General features: G+C 48.3%; 1 protein-coding gene across 1 annotated transcript in view; it reads right to left on the minus strand.

Moving 5' to 3' along the window:
- LOC125454514 (villin-1-like) overlaps window positions 1-5,729 on the minus strand; it is a 73,601-nt gene extending 67,872 nt beyond the window's left edge. Inside the window, exon 1 of the mRNA XM_059647578.1 lies at window positions 5,608-5,729. The gene's annotated coding sequence lies outside the window, so the exon portion shown is untranslated. The remainder of the gene's footprint in view (window positions 1-5,607) is intronic.
- Between the last annotated feature and the right edge of the window lie 271 nt (window positions 5,730-6,000).

Raw genomic sequence — 6,000 nt, forward strand, 5'->3', positions numbered from 1 at the left:
CGGATACCGCAGACCAAGTTGACGGATGTGCAGGTGAACCCCTGTCTGATATACCTGGTGCCTTGAATGAAGGTGAGGAGGGGGCAGTGTAGAGGTGGGTGTAGCACTTCCTGCAGGGTTCCCTGCGGTTGCAGGGAAAGTGGGACTAGTAGAGAGTGTGGAGCGGACAAGGGAGTCGCAGAGAGAGCGGTCCCTACGAAACGCAGATAGGGGTGGGGAGGGAAAAATGTCTTTGGCTGAGGGGGTGGATTGTAGGTGGCAGAAGGCAATGCGCTGGATGCAGAGGTGGGTGGTAGGAGGACCAATTTTTTTTTGGGAGGGTTGTGTGGTGAAGGGCATTTGAGGGCAGAACTGAAGAAAATGCTGGCGATACAGTTGAGGGCATTAAGGATCAATGGTAGAGGGGGAGCAGGCGACAATGTTGCAGTCTTTGAAGTAGGAAGATATCTGGGAGTGAAGTGTTCCATTTTGAGAGAGACGCAGCAGAGGTGAAAGAATTGGGAGTAGGGGATTGGATTCTTGCAGGAGGGTGGGCAAGAGGTGAAGTCTAGGTATAGGGAGTTGGTGGGTTTGAAGTAGATGTTGGTGCTGAGACGGTTACCAGAGATGGAGACAGAGCGGCCCAGGAAGGGGCCCTGGATTACTAACTAGAAGGACAAGGGCAGCAGCTACATGGGAACACCACACCCTGCAAGTTCCCCTCCGAGCCACTCCCCATCCTGACTTGGAAATATATTACAGCTCCATCGCTGTTGCTGGGTCAAAATCCTGGAATTCCCTCCCTAATGGCATCACGGTTATAGAGCCACGGGGTCTTACAGTGCAGAAACAGACCCTTCAATCGAACTCACCCATGCCAACCAGTTTCCCCAAATTAACTAGTCCTATTTGCCAGCATTTGGCCCATATCCCTCTAAACTCTTCCTATTCACGTACGCATCTTTTTAATATTATAATTGTAACCGCATCTACCATTCCATCTGACAGTTCATTCCACACATAAACCAGCTCCTGTGTGAAAAAGTTGCCGCTTGGCTCCCTTTTAATTTTTTCTCCTTTCACTTTAAAAAAAACATTCCCCCTAGTTTTGACCTCCCCACCCTATGGAAAAGATCTTTGCTATTCACCTTATTAATGCTTCTCACTATTTTATAAACCTCTACAAGGTCACCGCTCAAACTCCTAAACTCCAGAGAAAAACATCCCAGACTATCCAGCCTCACTAATATCCTGGTAAACCTTTTCTGAATAGGAAAGGTTTTGAGGGATATGGGTCAAGAGTAGGAAGATGGGACTGTGTTCAGCATAGAGTGGTTGGATCGAGGCATCTGTTTCCATGCTGTTTGACTCTATGATTTCCATGAGCCCTCTCCAATTTAATAGTATCCTTCCAATTGCAGAGTATCCAAGATGTTACAGTACTCCAAAAGTGACCTCACCAACATCCTGTACAATCTCAATGTGGTCTCCCAACTCCTATACTCAACGGTCCAAGGAATGAAGGCAAGCGTGCTAAATCCTTTAAGCTCCCTGTCTACTTGTGACGCAAATTTCAAAGAACTACGTACCCAAACTCCTAGGTCTTTTTTAATAACACCGCCCGGGGCGCTACCATTAATTGTACAAGCCCCGCCCTTGTATGTTTTACCAAAAATGCAACACTTCCCGTTTTATCTAACTCATTGCAGAACCCTTTGACCCAATTGGTCAAGATCCCTTTGTACTCTTCAACATTCCTCTTCACTATCCACAATGGCAGAAATTTTGGTGTCATCTGAAAACTTACTAGCCACACCTCTTAATTTTCATCCCAACCACATATAGCAGGAATGGACCCAGCACTGATCCCTGTGGAACACCACAGGTCATTGGCAAATGCCTCACTTTGCAAATGAATGCAACAGTTCAAGACAGCGAAATGTGAGGCTGGATGAACACAGCAGGCCCAGCAGCATCTCAGGAGCACAAAAGCTGACGTTTCAGGCCTAGACCCTTCAGCAGAGAGGGGGATGGGGTGAGGGTTCTGGAATAAATAGGGAGAGAGTGGGAGGCGGACCGAAGATGGAGAGAAAAGGAGAGTATAGGTGGGGAGGTAGGGAGGGGATAGGTCAGTCCAGGGAAGACGGACAGGTCAAGGATGTGGGATGAGGTTAGTAGGTAGGAGATGGAGGTGCGGCTTGGGGTGGGAGGAAGGGATGGGTGAGAGGAAGAACAGGCTAGGGAGGCAGAGACAGGTTGGACTGGTTTTGGGATGCAGTGGGTGGGGGGGTGGGGGGGTGGGGGGGTGGGGGGGTGGGGGGGTGGGGGGGTGGGGGGGGTGGGGGGGTGGGGGGGTGGGGGGAAGAGCTGGGCTGGTTGTGTGGTGCAGTGGGGAGGGGGGACGAACTGGGCTGGTTTTGGGATGCAGTGGGGGAAGGGGAGATTTTAAAGCTGGTGAAGTCCACATTGATACCATTGGGCTGCAGGGTTCCCAAGGGGAATATGAGTTGCTGTTCCTGCAACCTTTGGGTGGCATCATTGTGGCACTGCAGGAGACCCATGATGGACATGTCATCTAAAGAATGGGAGGGGGAGTGGAAATGGTTTGCGGCTGGGAGGTGCAGTTGTTTGTTGCGAACTGAGCGGAGGTGTTCTGCAAAGCGGTTCCCAAGCCTCCGCTTGGTTTCCCCAATGTAGAGGAAGCCACACCGGGTACAGTGGATGCAGTATACCACATTGGCAGATGCACAGGTGAACTTCTGCTTAATGTGGAATGTCATCTTGGGGCCTGGGATAGGGGTGAGGGAGGAGGTGTGGGGGCAAGTGTAGCATTTCCTGCGGTTGCAGGGGAAGGTGCCGGGTGGTGTGGCATTGGAGGGCAGTGTGGAGCGAACGAGGGCGTCATGGAAAAATGTTTTGGGTGGTGGGGTCGGATTGTAGATGGCGGAAGTGTCAGAGGATGATGCGTTGTATCCAGAGGTTGGTGGGGTGGTGTGTGAGAACGAGGGGGGTCCTCTTTGGGCGGTTGTGGCGGGGGCGGGGTGTGAGGGATGTGTTGCGGGAAATGCGGGAGACGCGGTCAAGGGCGTTCTCGACCACTGTGGGGGGAAAGTTGGGGTCCTTGAAGAACTTGGACATCTGGGATGTGCAGGAGTGGAATGCCTTATCGTGGGAGCAGATGCGGCGGAGGCAGAGGAATTGGGAATAGGGGATGGAATTTTTGCAGGAGGGTGGGTGGGAGGAGGTGTATTCTAGGTAGCTGTGGGAGTCGGTGGGCTTGAAATGGACATCAGTTACAAGCTGGTTGCCTGAGATGGAGACTGAGAGGTCCAGGAAGGTGAGGGATGTGCTGGAGATGGCCCAGGTGAACTGAAGGTTGGGGTGGAAGGTGTTGGTGAAGTGGATGAACTGTTCGAGCTCCTCGGGGGAGGAAGAGGCGGCGCCGATACAGTCAATGTACCGGAGGAAGACAAGTTCAAGACAGCAACTCTCGGAAACCTTCAGGAGCTTTTGGACAATAAACGCCAGTGACAGTCATCGCAAGAGCAAATAGATAAGAATCCCAGCCACCTCTTTGCTGTATTAAACTGGCCAGAGAATTTCTGTTTTAGAAGGAATTTAACTATTAATTTTCTTGATTTTTTTTTCTTTTCCTCATGGGAACATCCTGGAGAGCATTTCAAATTCTAACCAGAGTTATCAGTGCCAGCCCAGAGTGCTGACATTGCATCGAGGGTTCTGTCAATGCTTTGCAGTTACCCCTCACTCTACATCGCACCACCTACACCAGTCTCCCCTAAAAGGGAGCTGACCGATTTTCTCCACTTTATTTTTTAAAAATGTAAAAACAGGTTATAAGAAAGCTATCTAGATTAAAAATTTCAACTGCAGCTGATAATGCACAGGTTAGGGGTAATATTGCTGGCCTAGTAATCCAGAGATCCAGGTTAATGCTCTGGAGACATGGGTTCAAACACCATGGCCAATTGCCAACTTTACATCCAATTAATCAAATCTGGCATTAATCACCATTAACGACGACCAACAGACCGTTGTCAATGGGCACAAAACAAACAGAACCCCACCTGATCCATGAATGTCCTCTGGGGAAGGAAATAAGGGGAGGGGCAGACCACTCAGCCCCTCAAACCTGCTCCACCATTCATTAAGATCATGGCTCATCTATAGCCTAACTTGGTTGACTTGCCTTTGGTCCATATCCCTTAATACTTCAGTTACGTTTTTGTTAAGCAAATCTCAGTTAAAGTTAACAACTGAAAATCTGCTGTCCTTACTTGATCTGGTTGACATGTGACTCCAGACCCACAGCAACATTTATTTGACTGTTAGCCACCCTTTTGAAATGGTTGAACAAGACACTCTGTTCAGGGGATAGTTAGGGATGAGTGACAAACACTGGCCTTACCAGTGACACCCACATCCCATGAAAGAATAGGGAGAGGTGAGCAAATCTGAAACAGGGCTTCAGAACAGGTACAGGGCTGTTTGTAAGAGATCGAGAAGAAATGGTGACGTACACTGCAGCACAGACGTTCAGGAGAATTTGTCTAACTGAAGGAAGTAACTCAAACACTTCTCCCTCCAGTTCTTACGCCCACAGAGTATTAGGGTAAGAGGCAGGCTGTTGGATGACTGAGCCCACACATCACAATGAAACAGCACTATACACGCACCAGGCCAATGGCCATCGCGACAAATTGACAACACCCACTATCCTCAAGTCTATGCATCCAATAATTTGTACCCTCAAACAAAACCTCAACATCAAGGGGCAGGGATATTGCCACAAACAGCAAAGACTAAAGGTCACATCTACCAGCTGTCACCCGCAATAAATGAAAAATTTTTTGATTAGACACACACATTTACAACACACAGAAACCACCAGCTCAGTAGCTACCACCCCCGGTGCCTGCGTTCACCAGCGATTCCAGCTGAAAAGCCACAAGTAAACCCCAGGTCTTCCAAAATTTGCACTGCCTCTGATGTTGAGGCGCCCAAGTGGCTGCAGTTTCTCTACCCAACCACCTACCCACACTGTCACAGTGAAAACTTTACCCCATTACCATCCTCCTCTCTCTACGCACTACCAACGCAGATAACAAGGTGTAGAGCTGGATGAACACAGACCAAACAGCATCAGAGGAGCAGGAAAGCTGACATTTCAGGCCCATACCCTCCTTCAGAAAAGAAACCATTACTAGCACAGTTATGTTTCAAATGGACATAAGAAAGTCTGATTGCAGTCAGGATCCGCAACCCTGGAACAGAGAGGCCCAAGGGGAGAGAGAGATAAGTTCTCTATAGTCAAATCAAAAGCAGGTTGAACCTCAGGGATCCAGGCTCCAACGTCCCAGCATTGCCTGTCAGAGACACTGTTACTGGGACCAGGAGGGAAATGAAAGGATCAGCTTTCAAACTAAACAGAGGCTGTTTATCAGGAAGCCTCCATTCACCTGGCAGATTATTACTTTCCATTTCCAAACAGAAATCAGGCTCTTCACTACATTCAGCATCTTTCATTTTTATTTAACATTATTTAAAAAAAGCTAGCAACTCTCAATTTCAGACACACATCTCACCCAAGACAGCAAGAAACAGTCTTACCTTCAAACTGGAAGTCTGTCAGGATGAAGAAACTGACAATCCTGTCTCTATAAAGGGGGTGAACTTTGCACTTTGAGCTGGTGTAAACCACAGAAATTAACTACACACTTTGAGGGAGAGCAAGAGTGAGCGAAACACTAAACGTAAAATTTACTTACTCATCATATCAAACAAGGGAGTGGTGGGGGAGGAGCTTAGCATGAGAAAACCAGCTTAAATATTTGTTGGTTAATGTGATGCTAATTAGGGGATTGTTAACAACTTGCTACTTAGTTAATTGAAAACTAATTGAGATTTTTTTTGATCGTAAAGTTTGTACCTGTTAAAAGGAGGCCAGGAGGCTTGTACTACCTGATGCTTCCCTTCATTCATTTAGGGGATGTGGGCACCGTT

This window comes from Stegostoma tigrinum, chromosome 7 (assembly GCF_030684315.1).
Source record: "Stegostoma tigrinum isolate sSteTig4 chromosome 7, sSteTig4.hap1, whole genome shotgun sequence".
NCBI classification, from domain to species: domain Eukaryota; kingdom Metazoa; phylum Chordata; class Chondrichthyes; order Orectolobiformes; family Stegostomatidae; genus Stegostoma; species Stegostoma tigrinum.